Below are 18,885 nucleotides of genomic sequence, written 5' to 3' on the forward strand. Positions count from 1 at the left end.
TACACAGCTGAATGAAGTAAGGGTAGAGAGCACTACATGACAAATTCAAAAGTGTGATCATGTAACAAAACCATGTTCCAGCCTTAGAATATTGGAATGAGTAGGAAATGTCATGTGGGGTCAGTTACAGAATTTTGGAAAGCCTATTTATTTAAACACACACACACACACATTATTGAAAGGGGCTACGGAATCTCTTCTCATGACCTCAGTCATCCCACTTTAAATAACCTTGCATAAATAATGAATTTTGAATGTAATATGGAGCTTGGAAAAGAGGTGTGACTGGGAATCAGAGACCTGCCTTCTAGCACTGATCCTCAACAAACTGCTCTGCGACCTTGGGAGAAACACTCACCCTCCTGTGGTCTAGAGAATGAGGTGAGGTTTGGACAAGGTATTCACAGAGTTTCTGCTGTCACACTCTAGGATTTTCTACCCTAAGAACACACACCCTTCCCTGCAAAAACATAGAGAATATTAAGGGTAGGGTGATATCAGTGAAAATAGTAGACCTCATTTTAGAGGTAGACCTCTGAAAATTCTCTCCTCCTTAAAAACAATGAGAAAACTGGCAGAAATGATCAGAATCTACTTTTTCAGACTCTGGAAATTAACCAAAGGTCTGCAGCAATCCAGGGACTTTCTATGAATTTAGTCAAGAAAACTGAGTGGAATCTCAATAAGAACAGTGAGCTTTGTGGTGTTTCAACATGCCCTCATCCCAGCTCCTCCTCTCCAAATCTGCAGCGGGAGGGAAAAAAGATTGCAATCATAGTGAAAACAAGCAACTTGACAGACACTAGCGGGGGCAGACTGAGGTTGGAGTTACTTCAAATCCTCATTCCCTATTTGACCTGTCTGATGGTTCTCCAGAAGACCCCACTTGCCAGTTTGCCTTTACTTGACCTAAGAGATGGCCCGTTGTGAAAGCCTTTTCCGCAGGGTGTTTGTTGAAAAAAATTACAGTTAATTGTTTAAATTCATGGTTGTCTAAGGCAGTAGATAGTAGTTGGGACAAACAATAGGCTAACCAAACAGCTAAAAAATAAAAGCTGGAACTGAGATGTTCACAGGGACTTTGAAAACTCCAACATACTTCTGTGAATCTAGGTGGCCACGTGCATGTGTAAGGCAATGTACATGTACAGGAAACACCTGAGAAGGCCTGGAGCTCTCACTTCTGGCTGACTTTGAGGCTCTGCGCAGGGAGAAAGAGAAGGCTAAGGCAGAGTAGTCAACTATTTGGCTGAATATTGAAGGTATAGGATAAACTAAAACAGATATACACATGGCCATATTGTATTCAAGCTGTTGAAAGAAAAAGAAAAAGAATCCTGAAAGCAACAGGAGGGAAGCAACTCATCACATACAAAGGATCCTCAATAAGATTAACAGCTGATTTCTCATCAGACCCCATGAAGGCCAAATGGCAATGGGATGACATTCAAAATACTAAAAGAAAAAGATAATCAATCAAGTAATCTACATCCAGTAAAACTATTCTTCAGTAATGAAAGAGAAATTAAGTTATTCCCAGATAAACAAAAACTGAGAGAAATTGTCACTAGCAAACCTACCTTTCCAGAAATAATAAAGAGAATCCTTAGAGCTGAAATTAAATGACATTAAATGGTAATTTGAATCTACATGAGGAAATAAAGAGCACCAGTAAATGTAACTATATGGGTAAATAATGAAGACTATATACATGTATTTTTTGTTTGTGACTCATTTTTTCCTATTTAATTTCAAAGGCAACTGCATAAAGCAATAATTATAAATCTGTATTGATGGGCACACAATGTACAGAGATGCAACAGCACAAAGGAAAGGGAACAAACAGAGCCACATAATAGCAGCAAAGTTTTTGTATATTATTGAAATTAAGTTGGTACTAATCCAAATTAGATTGTTATAAATGAAGATGTAAATTGTAATTCCCAGAGTGACCAAGAAAAAAATACATTAAAAATATAATAAAATAAATGACCAGGGAATTAAGATGGTACACTGGAAAATATCTACTTAACACACACACACACATACACACACACACAAAATATAGAAAACAAACAGTAAAATGGCATATGGAAATCCCACCATGTCAGTAATTACATTAAATGTAAATAGATTAAGCACTTCAATAAAAAAGCAGATATGGGCAGAGTGGAAAAACAAGGCTAGAATGAATTGCTCACCTTTGTTTATTATAATAGAAATAAAAGGAATGAAGCTCAATGTCTGATCATGTCATCAGTTCTCAGTAAGAACTAAAGAATGTATTATCATTCAACTTGCATTAGCACAGATCACCACCATACAAAAGGAGCACAGAGGAGACGATCCAGGACGTACGATTAGGCCAATAGAGAGAAATGCCAAATTGCTAGTCTGTCTTAAAGTGTATTTTCCACAAGGATTTATATTTAGATTATTTATAGACCAATTTAATGGTAAATAACTTGAAGGGCTGTTGATAGACACTAACTCTCCGCTTTTTTTATTTAAACATTATTTGTTTTTTCTTCCGAGAACTATTTGTGACATTTGCAGTAGACTAACTTCCATGTTTAACTGGCCTCAATGTTTAATGTCATACATTTTTACTACAATCTCCCCATCCTTTTAACCTTTTCTTTTGACTTTTCTCTGTTCAGATATATCTTCGGGTACATTTTTTTTTAAGAATAGCATGTGAGTAGTAAATTTTCTTGTGTCAGAGAAAGCAGGGTCAGAACTAGGGTGAGGTAAACAAGACATGGAGGACACAAAATTTAAGGAGGTGCTCACTCTCAGGTGCCAACCCTGTACTTGCCTGACCCAGAGAGCGACTGCCTCCTTACATGTGAGGTGCCTAGGGTACAATACTTGCCCTCCCCTAGTCCTGGCCTTGTGATTCATATTACCTTCTGTTCTGGTTTGCTAATGCTGCTGTTGTACAAAATACCAGAAATGGATTGGCTTTTACAAAGGGGGTTTGTTTGGTTACAAATTTATAGTGTGAAGACCATGAAAATGTCCAGATTAAGGTATCAACACAAGTATACCTTCACTGAAGGAAGGCCAATGGCATCCAGAAAACCTCTGTTAGCTGGAAAGTCACGTGGCTGGTGTCTGCTAAAACTGGGTTGTGTTCCAGCTCCTCTCTCAGCTCCTGTGCACTCTTCAAAGTGTTGCTCTTGGGGCATTTTGTCCTCTCTTGGTTTCTCTGGAGCAAACACTGGGCTAGCATCCCCAAAGTGTCAGCAAAAGTCTGCTTTCAACGGTCATCTCCAAAATGTCTCTCTTAGCTCCTCTCCAAAATAGCTCTCTTGGCTGCTCTGAGGTCCTTCTGTTTGTGAGCTGTTTTATAGGACCCCAGTGATTAAATCAAGACCCACCCTGAACGGGCAGGGCCCATATCTCCATGGAAATTATCCAATCAAATGTTTCACTCACAGTTGATTGAGTCACGTCTTCATGGAAACACTCAAAGGATCCCAACTTAATCAACACTAATACATCTGCCCCCACAAGACTGCATTAAAGAACATGGTGTTTTGGGGGACATAATACATCCAAGCCAGCACACCTTCCCTTACAACATGGATTTGTGGGTCATTTTGGGGTTAAAATTTTTCCCCTCGGAACACCATTGCTATATTGTATTTACTACTATCCAGAAGACGTGTGAGGCCAATCTAACTTTTCACTTTATTTGTAATATCTTTTTCCTCTGCCTGGATGTTTGTAGTGTTTTAAATTTTATTCATGAACATAACCAAACCAGATGTGGCTCTGTCTGCATTGATTTTACTCAGTACTCAGCACTTGGTACCCTTTGAATATGTTAACATAGGTCTTAAGCTTAGGAAAGACTTCTCTTTCAGCTTTTCTGTGATCACTCCTGAGCTAATATTTTGTTATCTCTTTGGATTTCCTATTATTTATAGATTATATCTCCTGGATCCAATGAATCATTTTCATCACTTCATTCTGTCCCAATTCTTCTATACCAGCTTAAAGAAGAAAGAACAATTTTAATTTACTTAACAACTGAGATTTTAGGTTCAGATATCCTGCAACCTGGAGACAGATAAGAGGAAACACTGGAGGCACTCTCAGCCATAGCTTCTGCATGTTCTTTGTGTCCCACTTATGTCAGGATTTAACCCCAATTATTCTTACAGGGCTTTCTAGAGTGCCTCCCCTCATGCCTGGTGGGTCTGCTGGTGCCAGGGACAAGTCCCTTCCATGCCAGGTTTAGGCTACATTTGGGTCATCTCCACTGTTCACCTGGTGGTCCCCACTGATCAAATGTGTTGGCCCAAAAAAGGAGGAGTGCCTCCAAGTGGTTTGTATCCTAACATCCCCAAGCCTACTCTTGCCTCTTACTCTCACCCTCTGAGTAAGGGAGTATTAGTGGGTCTTTTGGTAACTCCTCAGTTTACTTTCTAGGCACACTGCTCTCTTCCAGAAGACAGGTCACAAACTATGCCTAATGATTCCCCTCAATACAATCCCACCTGTACTCTTTCTGGCTATATTCTTTCATGTTTTGGACATATAGATGACGCCCCTGCCTAGTTGCCTAACAGAAAAGGACAAAGGTCCTTTCCCATGTCCAGGTGAATCCCGGGCATCCAGTACAGTGCAGTCTTCCTCCACATATCAATGCTTGGTGGAATCTCTTCCAACAGATCAGATATGCATGATGGAATCTCTTGATTTCTCTTTGCCTGTAGGCTGAATGAATGAATGAATGATGAATAGGTGTTATTTTGTATGGGTAGGTTAAAAAGGGAGATGACATCTCGGGCAGAAGGAACAGCATTTATAAAGAATCTGATGACAGGCTTATCTTAAGAAAGTGAAAGAAAACCAGTGTGGCTGAAGCATGGTGGACGGCGTGGTGGGGGAGAGGGGAAAACAGGTAGTCCTGGTGGATCATTTCTGTGTTCAATTCTGAGAGAAAGGATAAGTGGCATGATATGCTTTACATTTTAAAAATATTGTATGGTTGCAATGTGGAGAATCAACTGGAAAAGGGTTCAGATGGAATCAGAGTCTGCTTAGCTGCAGAGACCAGGTGGGACATTGGTTAATGGTGAAAGCTGTGGAGATGAAGAAAAGTGAACAGATCAGATTCAAGATATATTTTGGCAATGAATTGGATGTGTAGATTGGGGGAGACTCCCAGGTTCTGGCTTGTGCAAGATAATACTATCATTTACAGCTATACGAAAGACTGGGGAGAAAAAGGTGGGGCATTGGTGATCATGAGTTCAGTTTGGAACATGTTAATTTTAAGATGCCAATGAGGATGTCAAGTAGGTAGCTGAATCTATCGGTCTGGAGCAAGAGGCAAAGTATGGGTATGAAATAAACATAAAATATATTAAGTACTTATCAGACTCAAAGTTTCATATGCTGCTCTGCATTTGAAGCTGGTGATAAAAAACTTGTGGAAAGTTCACAGAAGGTCTTCAAATATAAGTCAGGGATTCAGGAAGAAATTTATGGAAAATGTTTCAGTAGTTCTAAACTTTCAGTTATCATAGAGCAGTATAATTAAAACAAGACAAACAATTGGGAAATCAATGCCAGGTTGCAAATTTTTGTTAACTAAGGATGTTATGAAGAAAAATAATGCCATCTACTATCACCATAGTGTCATAAAAGAAACACTTCCCCCAAAAACAAAGAAAAGATTATGAAAGGCATATTCTTGTATAAAAGAATTCTTTTAAAAGGAATAAATTTAGCTTTATGAAAAAAATCACATTATCCCTATTTTAAAAATTATTTTTCTATAAATCTGTGAAAACTTCATTTCATACCAGTATTAAGGACAAAAACCTTGGCTAAACATTTGGCAAGACATGGGATAAAGGACTTGGATATTTCTGCTTCGTGGGAAAAGAAAGATAAGGGTTGATGTGCTTAAGTTCTTTGTAAAATCTACATGCAGTTTACGCAGCCCCATCCCCCACCTCCTTCTGTCCTGGTCCCTTTCCTACCATTTGGCTCCGTTCAGAGGTCAACATGCCCTGGGATCAGGTCCAGCTCAGGATGCAGAGATTTCTTCTTCACTTCCCTGCAGACCAGCTGGCACTGTGGGAAAGCTCAGGCTCCCATCCCTTCAATGTTGAGACCTAAGTGGTGTTAGAGCAAAGAAGAAACCCCTCATGCCCATCTAACCAAACTCTCTGGTTTTGCTTACCATCGCAGGGTGTGGGGCCGAAGACAAGTCAGTCAAGTCATTTGGTTGTCAAACATTTCCTGGGTGCCTCCTATGTGCTCAGACCTGGGATTCTAAAGACACAAAACAAGGCTCTCCATCCTTCACGAATCTCAAAGGATAGAGGGAGCTTTTTCCCATATACCTTCTGTTGTCAACTCTCTGTGCTAGTGTCATACCTTAGAAGTATATCATGCAAGCACCTATCCATATTTGTAGTGCTGACCTGTGGGACATATACCTCTAAAAAACTCTTTTCAATTCTATTAGGGTGGTCACTGCCTAAACATCCCTGAAGATCAGGAAAGTGATTAAACTAGGGGAAGGAGTAGCAACAGACAAGATGCAATTTAACAAAGAACTATGAATACTATATAATAATATAATTTATATTATATAATTTTCTATATAATTCTATATAATTTCTACATAGAAATTATTTATATAAATTATTTTCTATAGAAAATATTCTATAAATTATTTTCTATAAATTATTTCTATATAATTGTCTAAATAATTTCTATATAATTTTCTTCTTCTTGGTTGCTACAGAATAGCTAGAAGGAAAGAATTAAAATAGTGGAACTGTAACCCATAGCATCCTTTGATGTGTGTTTTATAGCTACTCAAATTGTAACTTGAAAGTTATTACCTTTTTGTATATATGTTACATTTCACAATAAGGAAATAACTGAAACTGTGGAACTGTAACCCATAACATTCTTTGAAATTTCCTCTCTAACTACTTGTTAAATTGTACTTGGAAAGTTAAAAAAAAACACACACACACAAAGGGTTAGAAGGATGTGACTGGCCAGAGCCAAGTCTTCTGTAGGCCTGATGAACAGAACCCAAAATAGCTATATATGGTAGTAGGTAAAGCCTGGAGGACCAGGCTGATGTGATGAAAGACAAGTTCATGATCCGCCCACCAAGCTCATGAATGGATGATTTGTTGTCTCTATTCAAGGCTCCTACTGGGGCACATCTGGGAGGATCAAGTGAGGCAGTGGGAGCTGAGGCCCCTCACTTGACTGTTTATAGCTATAGCCATCACACAACCTCTTTACTGGTTTGAAGGTAAACAAAAGTAAAAGATACTAAAGTCCTAATTGTCCTTCTTTTCCATCTTTGATCCTGGTCCAGCTGTTTATTGTTTGGTGCAGCTCACGTGAAGTCAATGGGGTTGGCAAGAATGACCTTGCACTCCAAAGGGGAAGCTGGAAGAAGTGAGATGGAGGTGAGCTCTCCCAACCACCACAGAGGCCTGCTTCTGGGACACAGCATTCCGTGGCAGCTGGGCTCTGTGCTCTAAATCCCATGGGCATTTGGCGAGAGTTTGAAATAGAAGGCCCACTGCCACGTCAGGTCCCTCTCTTAGGCTGGCACCAATTGGGCCAGCACCAAATGTGACCCAAATGCAGATGAATTTGGAGTGGATATGGGAAGGGAAGAACATAGTTTGAACTGCCCATTTGGGGTGGAGACCTGAGTCCAGGTGCTGATGGTGGCAGTTACCCTGGCCCCTTCTGGAGTGTGGGATGGGGCAGTTCTAGCATGGGCTGCACCTTTTCTTGGGCCCCACAAACACATCTTGTGCTCAGGACCAGGTGTGTCAGTTAGGTAGGATAAAACACAAACCCTGGCAGGTAAGGGGGCTGCCAGTACATTCCTTCCTCTATTGTCCTGAGTATATGTAAACATTCCCTGGCGACAGTCTGGCTCTGGTGGTCATGTTTTATGACATCCAGCTCACACTCCAGTGGTGTATCTGTCCCTGGTGGGGAGGGAACCAGGTTCCTCCACTGCTGCAACCGATGAACACAAGAGAAGGGTGCTATGTGTAGAATATCTCTCTGAGTCGACCACAGATTCAGATCTGCTGGCTATGGGGAACCATTGCCCACGGGTACAGGTGACCTTGCTCTGTCTCTTCTCTATGTGAGTAAAACATCTTCCATAAGAGCCTGTGTGAATTGTGCTTTTGTTGGCAACCCCAATACCTGTATTGGAGTTAGTTGACATCTCTTTAGGTGTCTGTCTTTCTGACCAACACTGAGCATTGTCCCAGCTGCTGTGCTGCCACCACCATTGGCTGAGATCCCAGGGGAACTTTCCCACTTCATTCTATGGAAGGATTCCCAAGGAGGGGGTCCCAGCAGTGGTGGCCCTCCCTCTCTCAGGACTATCCCCACACCTAGGCTTATACCAGGAAACTTAAGCAACTGGCTTGCACTGTTCATTAGTACAGTAAGCCAGGACATGTGAGTGGGCTGGGGACAAGCCCCCTGTTGCAGTGGCAGGTGCTACCCCAGTCTAACTGAGGAGCTGGTTGGTCAGGAAAAGATCCCTGCTTTGAGAAAGAGGCCCAAGTCCTTTGCTGGTGCAACAAGACAAAGAGTGGCGGTAGCAACGTAATCTAAGCTGCACAAAACTGAGGAACTAATAACTCTCCAAAGCTAAGGAGAGTGTGTCACACTTCCTTGGAGACATAGACAGGAAGCTCCCGTGCAAAAAGAGCCTATGCTAAGGAAAGATGCTCATGCAGTTATCCCCTGTAAGTGGGTGATCCCTCGAGCGCGGACACAGCTCCTCTCCCAGATTATCAGAGATTGAGCCCTTGGCTTTGAGCTCTCCTACCTGTAGGGTTCTTGCCCTGAGGGCTGCATTGTCCATGTCACTTCAGTGTACTTTGGTGATAGCTAGTGAAGCACCAGGGGGCAGCATCCACCTACTCATTTGTACCTTTATTCTGAGTATCTTTGGCACTTTTGCTGATTCTCAAACCTGGACCAGTGTTTTGAGGTCTGGCTTAGCACACAGGTAAACAGACTTATAAGCAGAAAACTATTCAGCAGGGTAAGAGCAGGGTTAGAGGGCCACAAAAGGTTTTATGGAAGCAGGTGAGAAGGGCACTCAATCCAGCCTGAGGTGAGGAATCAGCAATTCTCAACTCTTAGATCTAATCATAAAGAACAAAGAGAAGTTATTCAAGAGCAGATTGGAGAGGAAGGATGTGTAGGGTGAAGACATAAAGGCATTCCAGGCAAAAGGGAAGGAACAAGCAAGGGTGTGGAGATGAGATAACAGACAGCTGGGTTGTGCAATCTTAATTTTCAAAATTGGTAAATGCATCCCAAGACACTCAGGTCGAGTTTCTAGAGATAAACGATTATTGATACATTCAGCCGTTCATCAAACTTTTATTGAATGCTCATGAAAGAGCCCCTGCAACCAGGTCTCTCGGTTCCCAGCTTAGATGATAGGAACACTGTGTTAATCTTTGTAAAAGCCCCCTGTAATTAAGTTCCCTAATACCCAGTGGAGGTAGTAACTGTTATCTTTAACCTCTCCCAGCTGTGCAGACCTTTACTGGCAAAGGGAGGACGAGTGAATTTGAACGGACACCAGGCCTCCATCAAAGGTTCCTGATCAAATGTTTACCCCATGCATCTTAGTTACGTTTTAGTGAACCAGATAGGAAACTAGATTGTACGCCTAACTTTCCTCATTTCCCAAAGAATCTCCCTGATTTTCTTTGTTCTTCCCCAATTCTCTTTGATCCAAACAATGCATATAATCCAGGTTTCTTGGACCACAAGGTCCCTGCCTCCGCCATCTATTAAATCACTTTCCTTTGCCACCAAACTGGTGTGATGTGTCAATTCCCTTGCACTGGGCAAGGACCTCAAAGGCCTTCAGGGGCCCCTTCTCTCACAGTGGCAAGGCAAAAGGCATCAAAAGATAAATAAGTCTTGTTCTCTGTTCTCATAGAACTCACAGCTTAGCAATTATTATTTGTAAAGAGATAAGTGCTAAGATAGAGTCTAGAACAAAATGTTACAGGGACATGAAGAATGCATGATTAATTGTGTTTAGCAGGTCAGGGAGACTTCACAGAGGAAGAGATTCTGAAATTATTAACAGAATGGGAAAGGGCTCTTTGTTCCACTGGAGAAGTATTGCCCAGAAGGTTAAAAAAATGCCCGTAGTTATTTTGGTTTGCCCTATTTGAGAGAATGCTTCAACTGTTGAGGCACTTACAAATTAGATGTTAATTAATGAAGCGAAAATGACGCAGGGAAGAGATCCAGATTTATTTTAGAATGGCATGGTAGAATCAAGCTGCTTACTAACGTCAAGTTATGCATATTAAACCCAACTGCATTTATAATTGTGACAGAATTGGGATTGTTTTAAAATATGTTAAGTATATTCTAACACAGTGAATATTTATAATGTTAGCTAATTTTCTATTTATAATAATGTATATTTAATGTCATGCGCTTCTAGTTCCTTTACTGAAATAATTTTCTCCTCCATGTTAATATTTTACTTCTCTTGTGCATAAATAGACTATTTGCTGTAGCATAGTTTCTCAAACTTGATGGACCCTCCTCTCCTTTCATTTTCTGAGGTGGGTATTCAGTCTTTGCTTTAAAAAAGACATTTTTATTGAGTTATGACATTAACAGGCAAAAATATTAATGTTATGTTCAATTAAATTTTACATATATATATATACACACACACACATACATACTCATGTGGCTGCCATTCAGATCAAAATACAAAACTTTTACAGAACCTTAGAAGGCTTCCGCAAACCCCCTCCTAATTAAAACCCAACCTTGCAGAGGCAACTATTCTTCTGATTTTTTATCACTATAGATTAGTTTTGTCTATTCTTGAACTTTATATGAAGGGAATTATGCAGGGCATGCTCTTTTGTCTCTGGGTGCTTTGGCTTAACATTGTGCTGATGAAACTCAGCCATGCTGCAGGTAGTCTGTTCTTTTTTATTGTTGGGTTAATATATTCTATCTGTGAATACACCAAAACTTATTTATCTATTTCTGTTGATGGATATTTGGAGTATTTCCAGTTTTTTGCTATTATGAGTAAATCTTATATATGTCTTTTAGTGGACGTATGCACTCATTTCTCTTGGGTAAATAGGAGTGGAAATGCTGGGTTATAGGAAAGGCATATGTAGAGCCTTAGTAGATACTGTTAAATAGATTTCCAAAGTGCAACAATGTAAATTCATCCCAGCAGGGTATGAGAGACTTGGTTTGTTGGCATTTTTAATTTTCAGCATTCTGGAGAGTGTTCAACACATCTCATTGCAGATTTAATCTGCATTTTCCTGATGACTAATTATGCTGAGAACCTTCTCATATGCTTATCGGTCATTTGGATACCCTCTTGTGAAGTGCCTGTCTAAATCTTCTGCCCACTTAAAAAAAAAATTGGTTATCCTTCTCATTGAATTACAGGATTTCTATTTTACACATGAGTCTTTGATGGATGAATGCATTACGAACATCTTCTGGTCTTTGCATGTCTTGTCATGCTTTTAATGGTGTCTTTTTGTTAAAAAGAAGTGCTTATCTTTAATGAAGTTCAAATTTATCCATTTTTCTTTTGTTGTTAGTGCATTCTGTGTCCTTTTAAAGAAATCTTCACTTTCCCCAGGGAAAAAATTCTCATAAAATGGAAATATAATTGTTAACATTTCTCATAGAACTCTCAAACCTCCAAGAATACGTTTTTGGATTTCCACTTTGAGTCATTGCTCTAGCACATTGTTATAGAACACCCTGCAGATAAACAGCTAGATAAATCCCTCCCCCAAAAAACAACACCAGAATACCAACAAGGAAGGATTCAATTTTAAACTAAATGGGCAAAGAGTTTTAACTTCAGAGGAACAGTTGCTCAGAAATAATTATATACTAAATAAATATAACATATATAAGCATGTATTAAATAAAAAAACACTTATGCTCTACTTGCTTCAAAGACTCAATAATATTAAAAAGTTCTGAAGAAATAGTGTGAGATGAGAAAATTAATTCACTGGAAAGCATCAGCACAAAAGGCTTGCCCTTTCCCCCCCTTCCATGCCCAGTTTGGAACACCAGGTCTCCTCTTGCCCCTACTTTTCAGCACTATCTCAACAGAGAGAGAGAGAGAGAAAGAAATAGTCCTAAATTATGCTGGATTGAAACTGTCATGGACACTAGAAAAGCCATGATCTTTGAATCCAATTTTGTTGGGTGGAACCTTTTGATTGACTATTTCCATGGAGATGTGACTCACCCAATTGTGGGTGAGAACTTTGATTAAATTATTTCCATGGAGGTGTGGCTCCCACCCATTCAGGGTGGGTGATGGGTCTTGATTGGTTCACTGGAGTCCTTAAAAGAGCTCAGGAGCCAACACAGGTGCTGACACTTGGAGACACTTGGAGATGCAGACTGAAGGACGTTTGGAGATGCTAAGCTAAGAGATGAAGCCCAGAGTTTGCCCTGGAGAAGCTAAAAGAGGACTCCCAGATCCTTAGAAAGAAATGCCTTAGGAGAACCAAGCAGAGAGCTGAGAGAACCTCAGAGAGACAGAAGGCCAGAGACATTTTGGAGAAAGCCATTTTGAAATACAACTTGGGAGCAAAGGACCAGCAGACACCAGCCATATGCCTTCCCAATTGACAGAGGTGTTCTGGACACCATTTGCCTTCCTTCAGTGAAGGTATCCTCTTGTTGATGCCTTTGTTTGGACACTTTTATGCCCTTAGAACTGTACATTTGTAACCTAATAAATCCCCTTTAAAAAAACAATCTATTGCTGGTATTTTGCATAATAGCAGCATTAGCAAACTGGAACACATGGAAGAACATAAATGAGATATTTATGACCTTCAAAACTTGCTCTAACTCAACAGACCACAAACCTAATAGATAGTCTATAATGATTGAACTACTGTTGAATTTATCTTTTTACGTGCTTATTTTTTTAAAACTTAAATTTACACAGTCATTATTCCCAACAAAGGAATGTGCTAGTAACTCCATAATCTAATTGATTATCTAATTATACATACTGATCACAGATTTCAAGGAATTAGACATATCAAAATACAATTATAATCTACCATGCTGAACATAACTTTTCTTTTATGATTTTTAAAGTTTCTGTAAAGTTTTTAAAGCATCAGAATCTTGGGCAGTAGCATGAATTATCATGCAATAACACCCCCAAATTCAGATTACTCTTCTTATATGAATTCTATATATAAATGGGAGTCATTCTACTACACAATTTTATACAAATCATTTCAACCTCCAGCAAAATTCCAACTAGAAATAAAGAAAGAGACACACTAAGAGGTTATATGCTTTCCTAGAGTCAGAGAAAATCAGTGAAATTGTTGGAACTGTATTTGAAACTTGGCATAAGGACCTTCACTCAATGTTTAGACTCACAATACTAAAATTGTGTTTTTTGAGTGTGGTCCTTTCCCAATTTTCCATGATTATTCTGGAAGAAAATCCAAGGATATTGTCTTTTCCTCATTAGTTCATTCATTCATTTATTGCCTCGTTCATGAAAACTTTATATGAAATTTTCATATTGTGATGACTAAGTCATGTGTCATCTCTGGCCAGGTTATGGTGTACAATTGTTTGGTCAAGAAAGCACTGGCCTGATGGGTACTATATTTTATGGACTTAAATCATCAGTAAGTTGATTGCATTTACGACTGATTCCATCTACAACCAATGGAGGAGATTGCTTTCAACAATGAGAGAAGTCTCATGCAATCAGTTGAAGGCTTTAAAAAGAAAAATGATGATTTCAGCAATTAGAAGAGAGAATTTCCATCAGCCAGCCAGCTTCTCCTGGGGAATTCATCAAAAATCTTCATTGGCGTTCCCAGCTTGTGACCTGCCATATGGAATTTGGACTTGCCCATCTCCATGGTTATGTGAGACAATTCTTATAAAAATGTCATGTTTACATATATCTCCTGTCAGTTCTGTTTCCTAGAGAACCCTAATACACATGTGCTTTGATAGAAGGGAATATGTGTAACAGTGCCCCACAAATGAAGTAGGTCAGTTCCACTTGGGTCAGAGAGGGATTTAGGAAAGACTATATAGAGGAAGTGATTCATAAACTGACTTTTGAAAGATGATTAGGTCCTTCATTTCTCCCCCATGATGGTTCTTCCTCTATTTTCTGTTACTGTTCTCTTCACTATTGTTCTGTTTATCAAAAATGTTTTCCTTGATGTCTTTTCACTAGTGCAACCCAACCATCCTCTGTTAGTTTACAATCATGGCTGTGATGATGTGGAGTTGGAAGATAGAAATCTGGACGTTCCCCTTTGTCTCAGTCTTACAGAATCCATGTCTGCACTGGGCTCAATGTCCGCAGGTCACTGACCACTAACAAAGCACACAAAAGACTAGCTGCAGTGGATGCTTGTAAGATCTAAGGTCAGGGAGATACCTTATCATCATAGGAAAGCTTTGGAAGCCTGGCAAAGGTACAGACAATTCAGTTATCTACGGTTTAACATTGAAATTCTGATGATGGTTGGGTTTCCAGTTATCAGTTCTGTGTTGGACTGTCCTCCCCATTCTTAAGTACATTTATTCTCTTCTACTTGAAGCAGGACTGAGGTTCAAATAGCAAGGAGCATAGTAAAGCCATATTTCTAAAAATTACATATCCCCAAGGGTTTTAGTCCAATAATCAGGATAGACCTGAAACGTAGGCCAGGTGAGCCCCTCACGCTCAGTTACAGCTCACATGGAAACTCTTTGGTTTCCAGGAAGGACTAGATCTATGCTACATTTTTCTGCTGGAATTTTTCTGAAACTTTATAACTGATTGTTGAACAAAATCCTTACCAGAGCAATTCTGATAACCCATTTATGTTATCAGAAGAAATATGGAGAGAACAATCTGAGCTGAAGAAATTATGCATTATTCATTCAACAAACAACTCTTAATTATTTCAGCATAATGTGCTAGACTCATCAATCCTGCCAAGTTAATTTTAATTTTAATTTTCTCACAAAGAGTTATGCTTATTTCTTTTTTCACATTACAGCAGACACATTTCTTATATCCAGATTATTTTTTCAGTGTTTTTAATTTTGAAAAAAAAAAAAAAGTTTCTGAAAAAGGAAGGAATTTGAGACTTTTTACTTTTTAAAGGTATGAATCCCTCAATTAGTGGAAGGAAAGGAGGAAATGAGGAGGGAGGGAGAAAGAGTGTGTGTGTGTGCGTGCGCACACGTGCACATGTGTATTTGAGAGATGCAGTGGCATGGTACAAAGAAAGAAACATTTTCAAGGAAATGTTTTTGTGATAGACTTTTCTTCGGTGTGTATTGAAAAAGTGCAGACCTTCTTACAGCTTAGTTTTGCCTAGATCTGGGTTAATGTATTAGAAACAACATTACTGTCATGGGTTGAATCGTGTCCTTCACAAAGTTACGTTCAAGTAGTAACCCCCAGTCTTGTGGATGTAAATCTACTTGTATATAGGATCTTTGAAGATGTTATTAATTAAGGTGAGGCTAAACCAGATCAGGGTGAGCCTTAATCCAGTAAAACTGGAGTCCTTGCAAGCACAGGAAATTTGGATGCAGTGAGGAGGTGAGAGACGGGAGGTAGACGGCCATGTGACGGAGGCAGAGATGGCGTTACGGATGGCCAGCAAGTACCACGAGTGCACTGTAGACTTCAGAGAAAGCATCATCATTTACACACCTTGATTTTGGGCTTCTGGCCTCTAAAGCTATGAGACAATAGATTCTTATTATTTAAGCTAACCAGTCTGTGGTATTTGTTACAGCAAACTAAGACACGTACCAAGAATCCCTGGTCACTTCCTGTGTGAGGGCATATAGGTTAAAGAGGAAACGTTTTAGCCTTGGTACAGTTACTTTATTCAAAGCCTGCATGTTGTTTTTACCAACTATAATTCTATGGCTCTAACTGCTAATGCTGTTTGTTTAAAAGCTCCAAATTAAAATCCCAATATTGTAAACATTGTGTTCACAGATATCTTGATGAACTGTGCCTAAAGCAGATAATTAAGGATTCAGATGTCCAATACAGGCAGAAAAAGTAAGGCTCCCCTTTAACTGAGTTCATTCTTATTTTAATGTGTAACCCTTGATATTTGTTCTGATTCACTAAGTCTCCAAAGATATGTCAGAGAGGACATGAAGGAAAAACATCTTTACTTGTACACAAATAAACCAGAAAGCCACCTATCGATGAATTAGAAGTTCAAAAAGTCCCTGCTGGGGATTGACTCATGTCCCCCATAAAGGTGTGAATTTATAGGTGTGAACCCATTTTTAAATAGGACCTTTAACGGTCTTCTTATTAGTTCAGGTGTGAACTCATTTGTAAATAGGATCTTTCAAGATCCTATTTAGATGAGGCTAGATGGAATCAAGGTGGGCCTTATTCCACGTGGCTGAAGTCCTTGAAAGGAGAGGAAATCTAGGCAGGGACACAGACAACTGAGCAGGAGAAATAAAGGTCAGAAGGAGAGGCCATGTGGCAGAGGCAGAGATGCAGGCCAGGAACCCAAGGATTGCATCAAATCAGCACCAGAACACTACAGACAATGGGAGAGAGCACAGCCTGTCGAGACCTGGATGTGGGACCAGGCTCCAAAACTATGAGAAAATAAATTCTTGTTGCTTAAGCCAACCAACCCATGTGTGGTATTTGTCCACAAGCTAGCACAGTCCTCTTCCTTCCAAAGTGTTTTCCATTGTCTTGAACTTGATTTCTTTGTCAGAGTTGATATAACTTCTTCTTGAAAGCCCCTGAGGTGTTAATTGTTCTGTTTCCTCATTAGCTTTGTTTCCACAGCTAGCTCTTCAGAGTTTGGTGCCATCCTTCCATGTTATTGATTTTTCCAGAATGTTTGATGATTTTTAATTGTTTTTTCATATATGTGTTTTATTCAAGTGGAAGGGGGCACACGTGTGGATGGATCAGATTTGTCTCTGGTTGATGGTTGATGGAGATGATTGATGGGTACATGTGGGATATATTGAACTGTTCTCTCTACTTTCACATTTTAATAATATTTCCATTGACCACTTTGCCATTTTGTCTTGGTGTGGGTGGCACTTGCCATTCTCAAAAAGAGAAAAATATTCCATTTTTAGAAGAGGCTGGTAATACGAGTTTGAGCAAATGTGACAAAGGCAGTGGGAATCAATGAATGAAATCTAACTACTGGCACAAAGCAGAACACCCCTTCCTAAATAAAAATGCAACCTAGCAAGATTTTCCCTGCTTGACTCTTTTCTAGCTGTCAGTATGTGTTCCCTCCAAAATCCTTAAAAGCCTCATTATTGAGAGATCCCACCATAATCCCTTTAAAATGCATGCCATTGCCTGGTTCAAATTTCTCTTTTGTATAAGCAAGTGGGATGTTGCAGTATAATCCTCAAGGTAATACTTAGGATCCTGGTCTTTTGTTAGGATTATTTCCTGTAATAACTTTGAAATATGCTGCACATTACATGGGTCACTTAAATGCCACCCAGATGCCACCCAGATTAGTTATATTTAGATCTGGGAGTGAAGCGGGTGAGGGTTTGGGTGCAGGCATCAATCATTTTTATGAGCAGCCCAGGCTTGAGAACTGTCTACTGTTTCATCTTTCCAGTTTTAATTAATATAAATCCAAGTTCCACTGTTAATGATTTTGAAATTTGAATCCCATGTCTAGGTTTAGTGCAGTGATCTTAAACTTTGTCTTTGCATCAGACTTTCTGGGGATGTTCCTTGTTAAAATGCTGATTCATAGGGCCACACTTACAAAGACCCTGATTCCTGGAGTTGGGCCAAGGATTTCTTTTGTAAAAGGGTACTCTGGGTAGTCTTCCGCAAATTGTATTTTGGGAACTGTTGATCTAGTGACTTCTTACTTGTCCTTATCAGTCGATCATAAATTCGGTTGACACTTCAAATGGGGAAGCACACAGACTTTTATTTAATATGGGCTGCAAAAGGGATTCCTACAAAGGCCAGATCATGTAGAGTTTGAATTTTATTCTAGGTGTGAAAGGGATGCTTTTATTGATTTGTATGTAAGAGAATGACACTACCTAATTTTGTGTACCTAATTTTGTTTTAGTAAATTTGTATTTTTGTTCTTAGGAAGAGCCCTACCCAAATTGCATAAGCTTTGGACACTCCTCCTCCCTGTCCCCCCAATCCTGGATCTGCCTGGAGATACTGTGTGTAAAGAGCCTAGCAATCTGCCTGGTACACAAAAGATCCTCAGTAAATAGAGGTTCTTCCTCTCCGTCTGTCTCTTCTTGAAAGTTGTACTCCCCTTATCCCTTTATATACTCCAATCTCTAGGTCAGTCTGATTGGCACTAAAGGACACTCTTAAATATTTATTTAATGAATGACAGAAAGCAGGGCAGGAAAAAAGGAGAACTGACTCCCTGGTGTTTTTCTTCTCAGACAACTAGGAGTACCAAGTACTTCTCATTTATTTCAACCTTGAATCAGGGCAGGCCTTTCTACAAATGCACAACATCTTCTAAGATGGAGAGCAGAACCCCTTGCTATGCATAACTGTGGTTTTAATGCACAGAATAAGAAGCGGTAGACACGAATTCTACAGGGGAATATACTGTTTCTGATTTTGTCAAAATGCTAGGAGGAAGCAAGACCCTATTAATAAATGCAGACTGCTTTGTTAATTTTGAGGCTAATAAGCTGCCGACCTTTTTTTTTTATGCCGTCTTTGCACACAAAGGTGTCAAGGGTTCAGATTATTTAATGAGTATTCTAGACTTAGAAGATAGCTAGAAT

The 18,885-nt window shown here is 39.5% G+C and overlaps 1 long non-coding RNA gene across 2 annotated transcripts in view; it reads right to left on the reverse strand.

Moving 5' to 3' along the window:
- Positions 1 to 18,885, reverse strand: part of LOC119528969 — a 61,915-nt gene that overhangs the window by 15,010 nt on the left and 28,020 nt on the right. The window contains exon 1 of one of the 2 annotated variants that reach the window (XR_005215792.1): positions 6,003 to 6,120. The exons of the other annotated variant lie outside the window; for it this stretch is intronic. This is a non-coding gene — a long non-coding RNA (uncharacterized LOC119528969). Of the gene's footprint in view, positions 1 to 6,002; positions 6,121 to 18,885 lie in introns of those variants that run through there. 2 annotated transcript variants of the gene reach the window in all.

The sequence above is a fragment of the Choloepus didactylus genome, chromosome 3 (assembly GCF_015220235.1).
Source record: "Choloepus didactylus isolate mChoDid1 chromosome 3, mChoDid1.pri, whole genome shotgun sequence".
In the NCBI taxonomy this organism is placed as follows: domain Eukaryota; kingdom Metazoa; phylum Chordata; class Mammalia; order Pilosa; family Megalonychidae; genus Choloepus; species Choloepus didactylus.